This window comes from Hemitrygon akajei, chromosome 17 (genome assembly GCF_048418815.1).
Source record: "Hemitrygon akajei chromosome 17, sHemAka1.3, whole genome shotgun sequence".
NCBI lineage: Eukaryota > Metazoa > Chordata > Chondrichthyes > Myliobatiformes > Dasyatidae > Hemitrygon > Hemitrygon akajei.
The window spans coordinates 23270711-23291524 of record NC_133140.1 but is presented as its reverse complement, the minus strand read 5'-3'; positions in this window follow the sequence as shown (position 1 = coordinate 23291524).

Below are 20814 nucleotides of genomic sequence, written 5' to 3'. Positions count from 1 at the left end.
TATGGTATTTCAGCTCTAAGAACCTGTTTTGTCCCACAGAATAATAAACGTTTCTTTTAACAAAGTCGAGTTGGGAGAGAAGGTAACTCCTTGAAGCAGCAGGTATAATACAAAATATTTCACTAACTCAAAGTCCAAGCCCATTTTTGTGTTATATGTCTCTGATTGCAGCAAACTGTTTAGTCTATAGATCTTATGGGTGTTTCCTCAGTCACACCTGCCAAAAGAACTCCAAATGCACACAGACACTGTCATCAGTGGATACCACACAACTGACAGAATGAATGTTGGCATTTTGTTCATTCATACCGTATGAATTGGCTAACCCCAATGTTCAGTTGGTTCATTTTTCCTCGATTATTATCAGATAACCGTTTTCAATATGGAGCTGATAATGGACGTTGGAAAGGATGACTATTCCCAGTCTCATGTTTTTTAGTGTGTCCTTGTTTGCAGATTAAATATGAAATTAAATTCGTAAAAGCAAGCGGAAGAAAAAAAAATCTCGAGGGATTCTGTAAATGCTGGAAATCTTGAGAATGCAAAAAAATGCCGATGCAATTCATTTAGGTAAGGCAGCATGTATGAAGGCAAATTAACTGTCCACGTTTCTGTCCAAAGCGCTTTATCATGACATCAAAAGAATGGGTCTGAAGCCAGAATAAGAAGATGGGAAAAGAGTACAAGATGGCAGGTGACAGTAGAAAGCAGGTGAGTAAGAAGGTGTATGGATGATGGGGGATGGAATGAAGTACAAGCTGGGAGGTAAAGGGTGGAAAAAGAAAAGGGTGCAAGAAGGAATCTGATAGGAGAAGACAGTGGATCCTGGAAGAAATGGAAGGAAGAGGGGCAGATAGGGAGAAGAGAAGAGGTGAAAGGGATCCAGAATTGGGAATAGAGAAAAGAGGGAAGGGGGATGATGAAATAGTTCAAAAGTTAGAGAGATCAATGTTCATGCCTTCAGGTTGGAGTCCACCTGGACTGAAGAAAAAGGTGATGATATTTCGAGGACGTTCAGTTGTGAATTGTAACAGGTTCATTTTCGGTGAAAGGGCGTGAGCTTTGGCGCAGTCTACATTTTGGCACAGTATCAAAGGTCTGCTCAGGTTTGCAAAATGAGCTTCCTTTGGGATAATGTTGGTCTTATATACTGTGTGTGTATGCAGATATATATATATAGATAGATCCAGGTTAAATACCCGTATGATTTTCTTCAGGTGTTCTGACTTCCTCCCGCATTCCAAAGACAACGGGTGAGTCTGCTAATTGGTCACATGGGTGTAATTGGGCAGTACGAACTAGTTGTGCCGGACGGCTCTGTTAAAGTGCTATATCTGAAAAGCAAATTCAGGTTATTCACGCTGATCTGTCTGCTTTACCTGAGATTAGATAATGCGCTCTTTTTTTTGTCAATCTTTGCGAAATCCTATGTTCTCCGTCAGATTTTGTGGATCACAGGGAGTGGCGTGCTCAAGTGCTGCTTGTTCAGCCTGCTAGAAGAACACATTAAATACTGCTAGCTGATGCATAGGTCAGTGACCATGAACTAAGTTTGATTCGGAATATGTAATCATAGGAAAGGATTTAAATTGGTTGGAATATCATTTTGTCTGTGCACAAAAATATTGTCCGTACATCATACAAGACTGGGATACCAAATCCATTTCAGGCTTGAAATCGCTACGTTTACTTTAGATTTCCAAACAACCAGATAAAACTCGAGAGCAAAGAGAAACAGTTAACGTTTTCGTTTCTTTCTGGGGAGGGGTGTTCAATCTGAAGAGACAACTGTTTCTACTTCCAAAGTTGTCGTTAGAGGTTTTTAATATCTAGTTTGAATCCACAATGGGAGATGACAATACATTGATATGTTTCATGCATTTCTTTCGAGATTTCCTCTTTAAATTTAGAAAAAAAAATCTGAAGTGTCACTTTGGAACATTCAGTTAAATATGAAGAAATTTGGGACCATTTATTCAACATTTTCATATGAATCAACTTGACCTTTTCCGAATCCTTTTTATTAACATTAAATATATAGACAGAGGAGATGAGTTAATGATATTGATGATAGTATCCGATGTACTATAATAGCCCAGCTTTGTTTAGTTTAGTTCTGTCTAGCTTAGTTTACTTTAGTTTTTTTTTGTTATTTCTTTAATTTGGGTTTTTGAGATTTTTCTTTTTTTTAATCATGTTTAATTACATTTAGAGTTTGGGAGGTTTAGTACACTTGTGTAATCTGTAGCTTTTATTTGCATATGCTATTTACCAATAATGTAATCCCAATCTCTTTGTACTATTATTGTTGTTATGTTTATGAATTTGAAAATTAATAAAAAGATTAAAAAAGAAAGAACGAAATTGAGGATGACCATCATTCAGCGTAGCCTCGTGGAGTAGAAGGTGTCTTGTGAAGTTTCGTTTGGGTATGATTGTGCACCAGATGCTACACAGTCTTCTTCTTCTATATTTGATTACATTGCAGGTTACTCGTGCCTATGTGGGACTTTGCAGGGAATCGGGGTTAAAAACTGCATTTGACTTTCCAAAACAAGATTGCATTGAATTTTTTATCTTGCTTACTGTGCGTACAAATGCAATGTAACATATATTTCGAAATGATTAGTGTGTGTACTGTATTTTCTGTTTGGCACTACACCTCGATTCTCGTAAACCGACATTTGACATCTGAAACATCGCAGTCTTAGATTTGTGTTTAATTTTTCGTCACACGAAGTATGATTATCATCTTAACTTTCATTAGTTAATATTACCGTGCTCCTAAGTACAACCGGTTATGAACTGGTGTGGAATCCTCAAAGACGATAGGAAACAATTTCAACAGGAATATTCAAAGACATCTTGGATATATACTTCAAAATAAAGAGTTGTCAGAGAGAATGGATTCATTCTTCCCTACTGCAGTCCAAAATGTTATGGATCAAAATAAATTTGTAATATCTGTACTATGCGTATACGTGGCTCTGAAAGAAGACGAGCCAGTTCACCTACCGGCTCTACATTCTGACATACTGTGAAAGACGTTGTGTTAATCCCTTAAGAAATATTAAAAAAAATTGTAGTGTAAAAATTGGATATTATTCGTTTGATACCAGTTGAATTCATTGTGTAAGAGGAACTGCTCAAGGTACAGATATTATGAAAGCATTTAGTGTTATCAGTTGTCCTAATACAGTGTGTTCCGCGACAACCTCGTGGCACTATACTCAATAAACTTTGACTTTTAACGAAGCCATAACGTGATAATACCATATCAGTGGTTGTGCTACATTTAAATACGGTCGCTGAAATGGAAATTAAAATCAAAGAAACATGCTCGAGTTCGTCAATATTCTTTACGCTTCAGATTATGGATCTGCCCTTGTGTTTAAAACAGCTGAAGACCTCCAAACTCATAGAAAAGCATTTGTGAATGAGACGTGTAATACTTCGAGTGGACTGATGAAATAGTTGAATTTTAAGATCTAGCTTCTATTGTAACCGAATATTATCACTGCAATCTGACTTCGAAAATCGCAATCCATGTCCAATCATTTTGTAAAGGACATTTACTGTTTTGAAGTGAAATATCATTTACACGTCTGTTTGGACGAATAGAAGTAATGTTTCTCAGCGATCAGTGTTCTCACCGTGCGATCTCTTCAAGTTGACTTTCACCAAAACTATTATCAGTGCTAAAATTGCCAATCCGTCCACAGTATATGCGAGAATCAATTTAGTATCAGCGCCTTGTGGATGAACTGGGGGAAAAGAAGAAACTGTGAAGCATTTATTCATCTAAAAACAAATGCACACATGAGATTCAACAATGCAAAATATTTTATAGGCTCGTTTCAAATCTCACTACACACGATCGGAGAATATATCGTAAGATACGAAATGTATATCCCCACCTTTGTTACATCACTATGTGTTTTAGAGTTTATATTTTGCTTTGTCATATTTTGAGCCAATGTGCAGACGTTTGCTACCTTACAAATACTGCACGAATTCAATTTATTAATTCATCCTACGCGATTTACACCGCCGGGAATAAGACATTAACTTCTGAACACCGTTCACGTTTAATATTCCCTGTCAACTACTAAGCTTCAAAATTAGTCGTTCCTCCCTGTTTGGGTAGCTGTTCAGGTACTGTTCTTACAAGGTCACATTAACCCCACCACTATGACTTATAAGCACTTCCATCTTACATTGAGCGCAAAAGATTCTGAACATGCTGAAATCCTGAGTAACACATAAAATCCTGGAAGAATTCAGCCGATCAGGCAAATCTAAAGTGTCGACTTTAAAGGCCGAGACCCAACATCATGATCTCATCAAGACAGCATCTTACCTTGCTCCAGGATGTAGCCGAAACAGGCAGGCACCGTGAGGAAGACATGCGTCACCAGACAAGTGTAAACATCTTTTCCCCATGTAGACTGCGTGATTTCCAATAAACTAAAAGCTTCGTACATGCCATCCACGCTCCGATTTGTCACACTATGTATTCCAGTGTGAATTTGTTTGTTATTTCTTTGCCAAACGATTTCTAATTTCTCTGGGTAGAAGGCAGCCGTTTTACAAAGGAGCTTTCGAGGAGATGAACTTCCTCCAACAGGAACAATTTCCAATGGAGTTGTAGGAGCTTGAGTAAAAAACAAAGTAATATTGGGTATTTTCGATCCATTTCAGTGCAGGTATCTTCATCTCCCCGCCAACTAGCGTGACATTCTAACTATCAAATTAGTTACCCGCCAGTATTAACCAGTATTTAATAAATGCTTTCAATTTCATGCTCTGTTTATTGTTGCTCAACCATACGCACACACCGCTAAGCGAAACACTGTTCTTCTGGGGCCAAGTTGTAAAATACAGTACAGTATATATACTCATACACAGAACATGTAGCTACCATCCAGAACAGACAGTCACTAAATAAGCAGAATAAATACAGTCACCTTGGGAAACAGATGAAAGGAAGAGTTCAGAGAATACACTTCGACGGTGAAGCTCGGAGGTCCGAAGTGAGGAAGACATTCTCTTTTGCATAGTATTTGAGTTTTTTTGCACATTCCGGCTTGCGGCGGCCGTTAGCTTTGGATTTTGCTTTTTGTATCAAGACTGAGCTACAAAACCCAAAATATCACAGATTTCTGTAGTACAAATGCACATGGAGTTTAATATTCTGGTCGCTCAACTGCTTAGGGAGTGTTCCATGTCTTGAGGTTGAGCTTTCCAGTCATAAGCATTCAGAAATGGAGCTTTCCCAGGAATGTGAACCATTACTGCAACAGTTCCTCTGTATTGAATGTGGTAAAACATATCCTCCATGAAACAACCGGGAACCCAAATACAAACTGATATTAAGCCATTGATTCTATTTTTCCGTTCTTTCTAAAGCCTGAAGTCCTGCAGCAAAATTGTCGATAGTGACTTGGCACTGCTATAGGATCGTTTCTGGAAATGATGGGCCCAATTTTAAGGTTTCGTAAACGTGGACTGCTTCTGCTACAGCTATGGTCGTTATCTAACAGGGGTGATTCAATAGATAGATTGCTTTATCTGCTTATCACTGCAGTTAGGATTTCGCTCTGCCTGCAAAACCCATCCGGAGCTCACCGTTACCCCACTCCGCTTCCCACGCCTATACGGACGTCACCATTCTTGCACTTCTCAAATTCTAGGTGAAAGAAAATCCTATGGGGTAAAAAATCGAAGGACTTCTGCAGATACACTCAGCATAAAGGGATAGCGACAGAAGAGATTGATCCATTTGAAGATCAGCGGGTTCAACAATGCATTGAGCCGAAATTGGTGGAGGGGAAGGGAGAGATCTGATATAATTCTATTTGTATTTACTCGGGAGACGGACACGGAGGATATACAACTAAAGCAAAACAGAAGCAATGTCATGGCCCATATACGGATTACAGCCTTGAAGCAAATTAGGGTGCAGAACTCCCCAAAACATGGCAAGGTGTGCCATCTGACCTCGTTGGAGGCTAGTGCCGAAAGTGAAAGGGCCCCGGTAGAGCTATTCAGAACGTCCTTACCCGTGCGTGACGAGAACTAGAGTATAACCAATGTTTTAAGACCTTATGACTATTGGATATAAGAGACGAATTTTGCCATTTGGCCCACCGAATTTTTTCTGTGCCATTTCATCATAGCTAATAATTTCCTCTCAGCCCCACTCTCCTGCATTCTCCCCGTAGCTGTTTATGCTCTTACCAATCAAGAATCTATCACCTCTGCTTTAACTATCCATAAAGACTTGGTCTCCATAACTGCCTGTGGCAACAAAAAAAAATCCACAAGTTCACCACTCTCTAGCGACAGTCATTCCTCTTTATCTTCTTTTTAAAATGACGCTCCTCTATTCTGAGGCTGAATTCTCTGGTCCTATATTCTCCACAGTAGGAGACATCCTCTCCACATTCACTCTACCAAGTACTTTCACTTTTCAATAGGTTTCCATGCGGGCGTCCCTATTTTTTTTCTGAATTCTTGTGAAAATAGGCTCAGAGGCATAAAACGCTCTCATATGACTAGCTATTTAATTCTGGAACCATTGTACTGAACCTCCTTTGAATCCTCTCCAGTTTCAGCAAATTCTTTCCAAGATAGTGATAGGATTGGGCAGAGCCAGCATGGATTTACCAAGGGCAAATCATGCTTGACTAATCTATTGGAGTTTTTCGAAGATGTAATCAGGAAGTTAGACAAGGGAGATCCAGTGGATGTAGTGTACCTCGATTTGCAGAAGGCATTTGATAAGGTCCCACATAGGAGATTGGTAGGTAATATCAGAGCTCATGGCATTGGGGGGAAGATATTGACATGGATAGAAAACTGGAATGGCAGATGGAAAGCAAAGGGTAACGGTGAATGGGTGTTTCCCGGAATGGCAGGTGGTGACTAGTGGGGTGCCACAGGGCTCGGTACTGGGACCACAGCTGTTTACGATTTACATCAACGATTTAGATGAAGGCATTGAGAATAACATCCGCAAGTTTGCTGGGTGGCAGTGTGACATGTGATGAGGATGTTAGGAGAATTCAGGGTGACTTGGATAGGCTGGGTGAGTGGGCAGTAACTTGGCAGATGACGTTTAATGTGAATAAGTGTGAGGTTGTCCACTTTGAGAGTAAGAACAGGAAGGCAGATTATTATCTGAACGGTGTAGAGTTAGGCAATGGAGAAATACAAAGAGATCTCGGAGTCCTTGTTCATCAGTCACTGAAGGTGAATGACCAAGTGCAGCAGGCAGTGAAGAAGGCTAATGGAATGTTGGCCTTTATTAGAAAGGGAATTGAGTATAAGAGCAAGGAAATCCTTTTGCATTTGTACAGGGCCCTGTTGAGACCACACCTGGAGTATTGTGTACAGTTTTGGTCTCCAGGGTTAAGGAAGGGTATCCTGGCTGTACAGGAAGCGCAGCGTAGATTCACAAGGTTAATTCCTGGAATGTCTGGACTGTCTTACGCAGAGATGTTAGAGAGACTGAGCTTGTACACGCTGGAATTAAGGAGATTAAGAGGGGATCATATTGCAACATATAAGATTATTAAGGGATTGGACAAGATAGAGGGAGGAAATATGTTCCAGATACTGGGAGAGTCCAGTACCAGAGGGGATGGTTTGAGAACAAGGAGTAGGTCATTTAGGACAGAGTTAAGGAAAAACTTCCTCTCCCAGAGAGTTGTGGGGCTCTGGAATGCACTGCCTCGGAAGGTCAATTCAAGGCAGGAGTAGATCATTCGGCTCTTCGAGCCCGCACCGCCATTCTGAGATCATGGCTGATCATCTACTATCAACACCCGGTTCCTGCCTTGTCCCCATATCCCTTGATTCCCCTATCCATAAGATACCTATCTAGCTCCTTCTTGAAAGCATCCAGAGAATTGGCCTCCACTGCCTTCCGAGGCAGTGCATTCGAGACCCCCACAACTCTCTGGGAGAAGAAGTTTTTCCTTAACTGTCCTAAATGACCTACCCCTTATTCTCAAACCATGCCCTCTGGTACTGGACTCTCCCAGCATCTGGAACATATTTCCTGCCTCTATCTTGTCCAATCCCTTAATAATCTTATATGTTGCAATCAGATCCCCTCTCAATCTCCTTAATTCCAGCGTGTACAAGCCCTTTCTCTCTAACTTCTCTGCGTAAGACAATCCAGACATCCCAGGAATTAACCTTGTGAATCTACGCTGCACTTCCTCTACAGCCAGGATACCCTTCCTTAACCCTGGAATCCAAAACTGTACACAATACTCCAGGTGTGCTCTCACCAGGGCCCTGTACAAAGGCAAAAGGATTTCCTTGCTCTTATACTCAATTCCCTTTGTAGTAAAGGCCAACATTCCATTACCCTTCTTCACTGCCTGCTGCACTTGGTCATTCACCTTCAGTGACTGATGAACAAGTACTCCGAGATCTCTTTGTATTTCTCCCTTACCTAACTCTACACCGTTCAGATAATAATCTGCCTTCCTGTTCTTACTCCCAAAGTGGATATCCTCACACATATTCACATTAAACATCATCTGCCAAGTATCTGCCCACTCATTCAGCCTATCCAAGTCACCCTGAATTCTCCTAACATCCTCATCACATGTCACACTGCCACCCAGCTTAGTATCATCAGCAAACTTGCCTTCATCTAAATCGTTGATGTAAATCGTAAACAGCTGTGGTCCCAATACCGAGCCGTGTGGCACCCCACTAGTCACCACTGGCATTCCGAGAAACACCGTTACCTTTTGCTTTCTATCTGCCAACCAGTTTTCTATCCATGTCAATATCTTCCCCCCAATGCCATGAGCTCTGATTTTAGCCACCAATCTCCTATGTGGGACCTTATCAAATGCCTTCTGAAAATCGAGGTACACTACATCCACTGGATCTCCCTTGTCTAACTTCCTGGTTACATCCTCGAAAAACTCCAATAGATTAGTCAAGCATGATATGCCCTTGGTAAATCCATGCTGGCTCGGCCCAATCCAAACACTGCTACCTAGATATGCCACTATTTCATCTTTAATAATGGACTCTAGCATGTACCCCACTACTGATGTTAGGCTGACAGGACGATAGTTCTCTGTTTTCTCCCTCCATCCTTTCTTAAAAAGTGGGATAACATTAGCCATTCTCCAATCCTCAGGAACTAATCCTGAATCTAAGGAACTTTGGAAAATGATTACCAATGCATCCGCAATTTCCAGGGCCACCTCCTTTAGTACCCTAGGATGCAGGCCATCTGGACCTGGGGATTTGTCAGCCTTCAGTCCCATCAGTCTATTCATGACCGTTTCCTTCCTAATGTCAATCTGTTTCATTTCCTCTGTTACCCTATGTCCTTGGCTCATCCATACATCTGGGAGATGCCTTCTGCTGTCCCTTTCTAAAAATGCCTTCTCGCCTTCCCTCCACCAAAACACGTCGACAGAATATTCTGATATTGGTAACCTGCAGAACATGGTAGCATTCGCACCACCCGGGACGTCCCGGTCCGGAGGGAACTGAGATACTTTGCTCGCAGTTGGTTTGACGGCTGCCGGAAAAATAAGCAAGAGTGTTAATAACAGTTATACATAATGAATTAACAAAAACTGAAGACGTAATTCACTGGACATCTAAGAGCGAAGGACGAACGAATAGCTGGAACACTGTAACCAAATTTGCTGCAGGCACCCAGGATTAAATATTCGAAAATAGAATATTCAGTTTGGAAACGGCATGTATAAATCTGCATACTTAGCCAAGTAATAGCCAGAATTGCCATGTACGAAACCGTAAATTTTTCGGACATCTTACAGAAACCGTATCGACCAATTCCTGCAACGCAAGCGGTATTTTAAAGAATTTGCTGAAGGAAAAGGACTTCGGGCGGAAACGCATTAATCATGTAAACATGGCGTAGGATGACGCCACCGCAATGCAGAATAATGTGGTTCAGATTTAAAGTCTGTCTGGGCTGAGAGAGAGATAAGAACGCTTACAGTTCTAATTATTTACGTGGCCTACCTAGTACTTTCGTGACTATGCTGAAAATGTTGCCCTCTTGCTCAATTTAGAAATTATCCAAGTCTTTATTGAGATATTAATTCAAATCTGTGCTCTGCGCATTTTGATGATAAAGATGGATATCCGCTTAGGAGTTGAAAAATGTCTAATAAGATAGGCAGACAAAAATAATAACAGAATTTTTCATTCCAATTTACCTTTGCAGTTTTGCTCTGTTTCAATCATATCCTTTCGGTCAAATGGCATCCCACTGGTTTCTCTAGTAAAGTAGTTGCTCGCATACGGCCAAAAGGCTTTAAGCCGCGACGGTAGGGACGGCATTAAATAAATTAAAATATTGTTTCTCTTGATAATTTCATTTAGGGTTTGGTTATAAAGGTTCTACTAATGAACTACTGCTTAATGTCTGGATTGCAAAACAACAAGGAAATTGATGAAGGAGGCTGGTTTGAACAGCAAGTACATTCCCTCGGACGTCGTTATGCATACGTCTCAGGCACAATGTATGATTTTGGATTCTGAGCATTGATGACAAAGAGAAACGACATATGGCCGCGTATTCGGCTTATTACTTCAATAATTTTCATGCAATTACAATGCTTAAGTTTCATGAAACAAAAGCATATAATGCGAAACTTTCATAAATTTATTCCAGTCACAGATTTCAGTCTCTTTTCTCGAAGTAGGCCGCATAGTACTCAGGTTCCTTACTCGCTGCTGTAACCAGCTTGCACGTAGAATTCAGCGAGGAGCAGTGAGAAATGTTTTATGTGATAGAATTTGATTCCGGGTGTAGGATGTTGATCACATGAATAGAAAGCTTAGAGTTTAACAGCAAGTTATTCAGTTTAATAATGGCAGAGATTCAAGAGGTACTGTGATAAAATCTATAAAGGGCGCATCGAGGAACCCTCAAATGATTGATTGCAGTTCCGAGGCTACTTTTTAAAGCCAATAAACACGAGCAGTTCCACTGGGGGAAATGCTGCTATTTCAAGTATCTCCTACATTTCCACAAAGTAAACGGGAGACAATAGATATTCCATCGAGCAAAAAGTTTAACCCGATACAGAAAAAAAGGATTAACACGCACCCATGTATCTAACCTGGCAGGGCATAAATTGTTATCCATTTCTAAAAGGACAACACTGACTATTCAAGAGCATCTTGGTTGGCGATGAAACAATACCGAATTTCCACGCGCTTCCTACGAATGGAGTTAAGTTTCTGATTACCTTGTCAAGCACCACGCCATTTTGAGCAGTTATGTTTCCGAATTTCCACGAAGCTGTGGGGATGTCATGCCTTTTTCATAGAAGCTTTGTCACCATTATTAAATTGTATCTCCTGTCCTCTCAGATCTGAAATTATGTAGCTGCTTGGTCATAGGTAACACATTTTCTCTATTGGATCCCATGGGATGTAATTGACGTCTGTTTGTTAAGGAGTTTAACCAGCAGAGGATATGGACATGGTGAACATTATCCTGCAGTGGTTCTGGGTAAATCGTAAGAGACAATTCTAATGAGAGTCAACTTAGTTTTACGTTACAGGTAATATGAGATGCCGAATATGAAAATATGTCCGCAGCCGAATACACTATTGCCAGAAGGTACCTTTTCTCCCGCGATTTCTTCCTTGATCTTCAGTTATTCTTTCTCGACACTTAAATACCAAAGATGATAGTACTGCGATTAGCTCCCCATGAACCACTCTCTGTTCTGCATTAGTCCATTCTTCATGGTGTGTGAGAATATAACAGTAACTTGGATCATTCACTAAGCACTTAAAATCAAATCGGCTGATAAAAAATGGCTTCCTTTGAGCACGTTTGGGATTGTCGTGGTAGCGCTTAGGTAACAATGGAATAAGACTGCAGATACATTTTCTTTTTTAAATGCTTTAGAAATAAACCCTACATCTCTATCTTTTCATCAAAATAAATTTGTTCACCTTTAACTGGGGCGGAAAAGTACAGGAATGTAGAAAACATTTTTGTTATTTTTTTCAAGTATTCTATTTATTGTTTTTCTTTTTCAAATGCATACATGAATACATGACAATCTCAGAAAATTCAAAATGTTTTTAAATGTCAAGCTCAGCTCTGGTTAGGCCAAAGGATTGACTCTAAGTCTAGAATTCTAATTTGTGAGACAATTTTGTCTAGCGGACGAGATAATCCTTTGTAATATCGTGCCTTTAAATCCCTCTGACCTCATTTCAAATATATTCTGAAATGTTTTCAACATGGTTCTTTTTGGATAAATGTTTCAACTTTCAACTTTGGATAAATGATTATTCTTTAATGGGTAATAGGGAGCTGAATTGAAGTTAGTTGACTGTAAAATTAAAGCTACAGTTTGATACTACTGTGTGAAAGACATAGGAATCAATCAGCAAGTCACACAGCCTCTGCCGAGAGAAATAGGGCGAAGACTTCAAGTTGATAATTGTTCACAAGTTAATGAAAATAGATTATTTGTATTTTCCCTTTTTCATAGAAGGTTCCCGATGTTTTCTGCTTAATTTCGGATTGCAAACATCTATAATCCTGTTTTCCATTAATTACCCTGTTTTCCAATAAATGATCTAACTTGATATGAGCCGAATACAAAGCGGCATGACGTTCCTTCCCCTTTCATTCAAAAGTATCGTGGGAAACTTTAGATCAAGAGGCAACTCTCGACATTGCCACTTCATATAATGTTGTCCACCTGCTCCTTGTAACCTTAACACTGCTTTGAATATAACAATGGGCCAGTACAGCACAGGGGTAGGACCTTCGTTTAAGCTGTCCGTTCCGAACCCGATGTCAAATTAAACTAAAGATCTACTCGTTGCGGTCCCTCATTTAATTAATCAGAAAGGAGAATGCTTTCCCGCTGAAATCGGTTTACAATGCCGTTTAATCTGAAAAGTTATTGGTTCTCCATTCAATGCTCTCAGAGATTGACTCACACAAATCTATCAATTATTTAGATCTTTTTAAGACTCCTTTCGTATATGTATTTCCAGAATGAACATAGCACAGAAACAGGAAGTATAGACGTTGCAGCACAACTTGCGAAACATTTAGCTGACAGAAGCCAAATATCAAATAAGTTGTTTAAATTAAACTTATTGACCTACTCTTAAATGTCAAGTGTGATAACCCGAGCTCTCATTCCCATTCTGATACGTCTATCCATGGCCTCCTCTACTGTCGAGATGAAGCCACACTCAGGTTGGAGGAACAACACCTTATATACCGTCTGGGTAGCCTCCAACCTAATGGCATGAACATCGACTTCTCTAACTTCCGTTAATGCCCCTCCTCCCCTTCTTACCGCATCCCTGATTTATTTATTTCCCCCTTCGCTTTTTGTTTTCTCTCTGCCTATCACTCTGCCTGTTCTGCATCTCCTTCTGGTGGTACCTTCCCCCTTTCTTTCTCCCTAGGCCTCCCGTCCCATGGTCCTTTCCATTCTTCAGCTCTGTATCCCTTGTGTCAATCACCTTTCCAGCACTTAGCTTCACCCCACCCCCTCCGTTCGTCTCCTACCATTTCGCATTTCCAGCTCCCCCTCCTACATTCAAATATTTTACTATCTTTTCTTTCAGTTAGTCCTGACGAAGGGTTTCGGCCCGATACGTCGACTGTGCTTCTTCCTATAGATGCTGCCTGGCCTGCTGCGATCCGCCAGCATCTTGTGTATCCTGCTAGAATTTTCAGCATCTGCAGAATTCCTCGTGTTTCCTCTCTGCTAGATACAGGTTTTAGAGAGGAGCAAACTTTGACCATTTTCCATGATGTTACCAGCAGGCTCACGCATGCAATTCCTTTCTCAGGTAGCGTATTATTTCCCATGAACAGATGGTACAAATGCATTCTTGCTAAACTGACAGATGAATTAAAATTGTATTCCGAACATCGTTTTTATCGAAAACTTGCAGAAGCTCGCATGCGAATATTCGTATTTCTGAATAATTAACAGGAAGTTAAAATATAAAGAGCAAACACGAGGAAATCTGCAGATGCTGGAAATTCAAACAACACACACAAAATGCTGGTGAAACACAGCAGGCCAGGCAGCATCTATAAGGAGAAGCACTGTCGAAGTTTCGGGCCGAGACCCTTCGTCAGAACTAACTGAAAGGAGAGATACTAAGAGATTTAAAAGTCGTGGGGGAGGAGGAAATACGAAATTATAGGAGAAGACCGGAGGGGGTGGGATGAAGGTAAGAGCTGGAAAGGTGATTGGCAAAAGTAATACAGAGCTGGAGAAGGGAAAGGATCATTGGACGGGAGGCCTCGGGAGAAAGAAAGGGGGAGGGGGGAGCACCAGAGGGAGATGGAGAACAGGCAGGGTGATGGGCAGAGAGAGAGAGAAAAAAAAAACAAACAACTAAATATGTCAAGGATGACGTAAGAAGGGGTGGAGGGGCATTAACGGAAGTTAGAGAAGTCAATGTTCATGGCATCAGGTTGGAGGCTACCCAGCCGATATATAAGGTGTTGTTCCTCTAACCTGAGTGTGGCTTCATCTTGACAGTAGAGGAGGCCATGGATAAACGTATCAGAATGGGAATGGGACGTGGAATTAAAATGTGTGGCAACTAGGAAATCCTGCTTTCTCAGGCGGACCGAGCGTAGGTGTTCGGCGAAACGGTCTCGCAGTCTGCATCGGGTCTCACCAATGTATAAAAGGCCACACCGCGAGCACCGGACACAGTATACCACACCAGCCGACTCACAGGTGAAGTGAGGCCTCACCTGGAAGGACTGTCTGGGGCGCTGAATGGTGGTGAGGGAGGAAGTGCAAGGGCAGGTGTAGCACTTGTTCCGCTTACAAGGATAAGCACCAAGAGGGAGAGTGGTGGGAAGGGATGGAGGGGACGAATGGACAAGGGATTCGCGTAGGGAGCGATCCCTGCGGACAGCAGAAATGGGGGCGGGGGAGGAGGGAAAGATGTGCTTGGTAGTGGGATCCGGTTGGAGGTGGCTGACGGTACGGAGAATTATACGTTGGACCTGGAGGCTGGTGGGGTGGTATGTGAGGACAAGGGGAACTCTATCCCGAATTGGGTGGCGGGGGGGATGGGGTGAAGACTGATGTGCGGGAAATGGGAGAGATGCATTTGAGAGCAGAGTTGATGGTGGAAGAAGGGAAGCCCCTTTGTTTAAAAAAGGAAGACATCTCCTTCGTCCTGGAATGAAAAGCCTCATTCTGAGAGCAGATGCGGCGGAGACGGAGGAATTGTGAGAAGGGAATAGCATTTTTGCAAGAGACAGGGTGGGAAGAGGAACAGTCCAGGTAGCTGTGAGAGTCTGTAGGCTTATAGTACATATCAGTAGATAAGCCGTCTCCAGAGATGGAGACAGAAAGATCAAGAAAGGGGATGGAGTGTTGGAAATGGACCAGGTAAATCTGAGGGCAGGGTGAAAGTTGGATTCAATGTTAATGAAGTCAACGAGCTCAGCATGCGTGCAGGAGGCAGCGCCAATGCAGTCGTCGATGTAGCAAAGGAAAAGAGGGGGGTGGATACCCGTATAGACTTGTAACATGGACTGTTCCACAAAACCAACAAAAAGGCAGTCAAAACTGGGACCCATGCGGGTACCCAGGCTACACCCATGGTTTGGAGGAAGTGGGAGGAGCCAAAGGAGAAATTATTGAGAGTAAGAACTAATTCCGCTAGACGGAGGAGAGTGGTGGTAGAGGGAAATTTGTTAGGTCTGGAATCCAAAAAGAAGCGAAGAGCTTTGAGACCTTCCTGGTGGGGGATGGAGGTATATAAGGACTGGACGTCCATGGTGAAAATAAGGCGGTGGGGGCCAGGGAACTTAAAATCATTGAAAAAATTCAAAGCGTGAGAAGTGTCACGAGCATAGGTGGGAATAGATTGAACAAGGGGGGATAAGACAGTGTCAAGGTATGCAGAAACGAGTTCGGTGGGGCAGGAGCAAGCTGAGACAATATGTCTACCTGGACAGGCAGGTTTGTGGATCTTGGGTAGGAGGTAGAAACGGGAAGTGCGGGTTGTGGGAACTATGAGGTTGGTGGCAGTGGATGGGAGATCCTCAGAGTTAATAAGGTTGGTGATGGTATAGGAGACAGTGGCCTGGTGCTCTTTAGTGGGGTCATGATCAAAGGGTAAATAAGAGGAGGTATCAGAGAGTTGTCGCTGTGCCTCGGCCAGGTAGAGGTCAGTACGCCAGACAACAACAGCTCCCCCCTTATCAGAGGGTTTTATAGTGAGGTTGGGATTGGTGCGGATAGAACGGAGAGCAGAGCGTTCAGAAGGAGTTAGGCTGGAATTGGAACAGGGTGTGGTGAAGTCGAGACGGTTGATGTCCCGTCGGCAATAAGCAATAAAGAGATCCAGAGCAGGCAGAAGACCAGAGCGGGGTATCCATGGAGAGGAGGAGGGTTGAAGACGGGAGAAGGGGTCATAGATGGGGCTAGGAGTGTCCTTGCCAAAGAAGTAAACTCGGAGACGTAGCCGGCGGAAGAAGAGTTCAGCGTCATGGCGTACGCGAACTCGCTGAGGTGTGGGCGAAGGAGGACAAACCTGAGGCCCTTGCTGCGGACAGAGCGCTTTGCCTCTGTGGGAAGGGGAGACGGGAGTCACAATCGCAGCATGTGAAGACCCGGCCTGGAGTTCAAGGCTGGAGTCGCAGTCGGTGGTTGCGCAATCGCTTTGAAGCTGTCCATGGCCGTTGGAACCCGCGTTGATGGTGCCCACCACCACTCTGCAATTCCCTGTCCCTCCGATCGCATCGTCAGCTCCTGGGCCCTCAGAGGCTCCATCTTCCTCTCACCCCAACCCTTCCCTCTCAACTGACACAACCAGCCTCCCTTCCCCCTCTAATCCCATCTCTCATCCGTGCCAGGTCTTTACCATTCCCTCCGACCTTCAACTCCCTGAGGCAGAACGCTCTGTCCTCACTAAGGGCCTCAGCTTCGCCCACACCTCAGCGAGTTCCGCGTATGCCATGACGCTGAACTCTTCTTCCGCCGTTTCGCTGAACACCTACGCTCGGTCCGCCAGAGAATGCAGGATCTCCTAGTGGCTACACATTTTAATTCCACGTCCCATTTCCATTCTGATATGTATATCCATGGCCTCCTCTACTGTCAAGATCAATCCACATTCAGGTTGGAGGAACAACACCTTATATACCGGCTGGGTAGCCTCCAAACTGATGGCATGAACATTGACTTCTCTAACTTCCGTTAATGCCCCTCCTCCCCTTCTTACGCCATCCTTGACATATTTAATTGTTTGTTTTTTTTTTCTCTCTCTCTCTCTGCCCATCACCCTGCCTGTTCTCCATTTCCCTCTGGTGCTCCCCTCCCCCTTTCTTTCTCCCGAGGCCTCCCATCCCATGATCCTTTCCCTTCTCCAGCTCTATATCAATTTCGCCAAACACCTTTCCAGCTCTTAACTTCTTCCCACCCCCTCCGGTCTTCTCCTTTCATTTCGCATTTTTCCCTCCTCCAACTACTTTCAAATCTCTTAGTATCTCTCCTTTCAGGTAGTTCTGACGAAGGTTCCCGGCCCGAAACGTCGACAGTGCTTCTCCTTATAGATGGTGCCTCGCCTGCTGTGTTCCACCAGCATTTTGGGTGTGTTTTAAGTTAAAATATATCTATTTTGACAGGATATGAAACTTGATCAGAATTGAACAAAAGCAGATTGCCTTTCAAATAGGAAGATAATATAGGAAAAGTAGCACAATAATGTACTCACTACTTTCGAAGTTAATTTAAATACTTGGATTCATAATTCATGAATGTAGATTTGGCAGTCCAGAAACACAATTCTGAGAATAGAAAGTAAATTGAAGAGTTAATTCTGTTGATCCTCCTGCACATTCTAACCTGATCTGCTGAATATTCTGTGAATTCCATATTCAATAGTCCAGCAAGTTGGACCATTAGTCTTTTTGTTATCTATTCTATTAGGCCACTTTATATTCCTTGAAAATGGAATCTTATTCAGTTACTTATGCTACCATAACCCGTAAGGGTCCTGATCCCCCACAGGTGTAAATGATCAGCAGGATGATTATGCCATTTGGAACAGCTTTCAACTGCGGAGGCAGCTGACGTGAAAGGAGGGTTAGTGAGGCCAAGCTAGGTACAGATTCTGGAGGGTGATAAGCAGAAAGGCAAAGGCTATCAGTTCTGGAATCTAACAAATAAAGGAAGATAATGGCGGCCGTTAGAGGAGAGGTGAAGGGCAGAAGGAGCCAGGACCAGATAGCGGATGGGGAAGGCTTTGTGTGAAATATCTTGTGTCGTGGATGGATGCAACCACTGGGTAGCAAAGTTTTTCGAAAGTGTTGATTCTTCAGATGTGGATGAGATAGATTACTTGAAGCTGAATAGAAGGATCATTTCACAGTACTAGCATAAGGTAGAACATCGGAGAAACGAAGCATAAACTTGTATTGATTATACTGCGTTTAATTGCATAATGGTAATGACGCTTGGCAATAATTCAACTAAGCTAAATTATTTGGTGAAGATTTCCGTTTGTATTCAATGCCTGAGACTTCTTGCATAAGTATCCAACAATAATCCATCAGCACAGATGGAATCCAGCTGCGCTGATACCATTTTTTCATGACCGCAATCTCCTTGTGAATCCTTGCACCATGCTCGTACGAACAGCAGCAAGATCTGCATGGAAGATGTCTAAATGGGAATGCAGAAAATGAGCTTTTACTGACATACTCTACGTCATGGTTTTGTATGCTTAAAGTATGTTGTCAAGCAGCTCCACGTAGTATAATGCTCTGTAGTTGCCAATAAGATTTTCAACAACATTCTTGAATGCCTTCCACGCGATTTTCTCCAGTCCCAATAGACGTTCTTCGAATGGGCTGCCATTGATGACTTGGTTGATATGTGGACCAACAGAAAATGTCTTCCTTAATTTTAGAATCAGTTATTCTGGGATATATCTCTCTCAAATATCGAAAACATCCACGGAAATTCTTGTACATTGAGACAGCAGATTTCATCCTTGTAGTTTTGAATCCAGTAATTCTGCTTTGGCACACCCAAGTCTCTGACCAAGTCATTCAACTCAGATTGAGTATCACAAGAGACTCTCTCGACATAAAGTGTCCAAAATCTGTATAGGTATCAGAGTCGTTTTCCATTCCTTACACATTGTCATCTTCCTCTGCCTCCTCTAAACTCTATGTCCCTGGTGGCTTCAGTACTGCAAGATTATCATCATGTGGTACAGTTCTCGATGCTGAACGGAGATTGCAGTGTTCAATTGATTTCTTATTTATAACAAAGAAACCAGACCCACTGGTCAGATAGAACTGGCACTCGCCATATCATCGGTACCACGAATGCAATTCTCTTCCGACTATCTCTGAAACAAACTGTCAGATCGATAACGCCTGTTGAGCAACAAATGTGAAGAGCCCAGGCATTGAGTTGGTCGCCAATCTTACACTCAAAATAGAATTCATAGGCTTTCTTAATAAGAAGAGTCATGCTGCGCGGTTGAGATTTTAGCTTGTACTCGCCACAAGTATAACAGAAAGCATCGCAGTTGATGCAACTTTGGTGATACATCTTACTTTCACAAATAATGCTGAAAATAAAACAACTTGATTATAATGAATACACACAATATGCTATGCCCGCCGAGCATGCGCATGAACATGATCACTGACAGATGTACACTTAAACGCAACACATAGAACGGAGTGTGCGTGATGTTTTATAATCTTTCCAAAACCCATCTTGCCATGTAGCACCCGCCCTGCCTAATGCCCCGACAAGAGGAAAACTTTTCAGCTTACATCGTGGGCAACTGTTTAATTTATTTGAATTATGAATTGAAATAGCAAATATAGGCGATTTAAAAAAATGGTTCGTGATAGGGAAACTCCATGCTGACTTTCATGATCAGTAGCACACAATCTATAAGACAAACCGAGAAATATTCCGGATGCAAATTCTTTGTTGTCCAGTGAACTCGGAGGGGTGGTGGCGAATACATGTGCCTTGGACCTGAGGGGCAGGAGAAGAAGGGTCAGGGGGACATACAGTATGCTAGGGTTTACCTACGCTGGCGAACTTAGTTTCGATGATCTTGGGTTGTGGATTATGAAAGATGAATATGATCCCACAGACATGCTACAGCATGTTGACCTTTGTTATAAAGGACTTGGTATATGACAAGAAAGCCGTGCTGCAGCAAGGTAAAATGACTCGGTTTAGTCACAATTTCAAACCATTTTGAACTTTTTCAAGGGTATGTTTTCTTAGAGGAAGTGCAGTGAAACTCTCTGAATTGTGTCAAGCAGCATCTATGGAGAGAAATGAACAGTCGAAGTTTCGTGTCCAGACTCTTCATCAGAACTGGAAGAAAGCAAAGAAAGAGGAGAGATAGCCAGTATTAAAAGGTCAGGAAAAGGTTGGAGCAAGAGTTGGAGAGTAATAGGTGGATCCAGGTGAGGAAGTGATTAGCATCAGTCTCCTAAATCACTATGATCTTCCCTCTGCATACTCACAAATAACCTTGATGTTTAATCAGACTAAATTCTTCGCTCACGATCATGGCTGATCCAATCGGAAGCTCAGACTCTGCTTTCCTTTTCGTCTGCAACTCGCATCGCTATCAGTCAGCTTTACTTTGTCACTATTCGGTTGCTTTCTAAAATTCTCCAGCAAACTACTGATATGATTTAAGCCATGTAATCTAAAAGGCTGGAATAATCAAGAAAATCATACTTCCAATCTCGTTCTGGCAGCGTGCGAGATG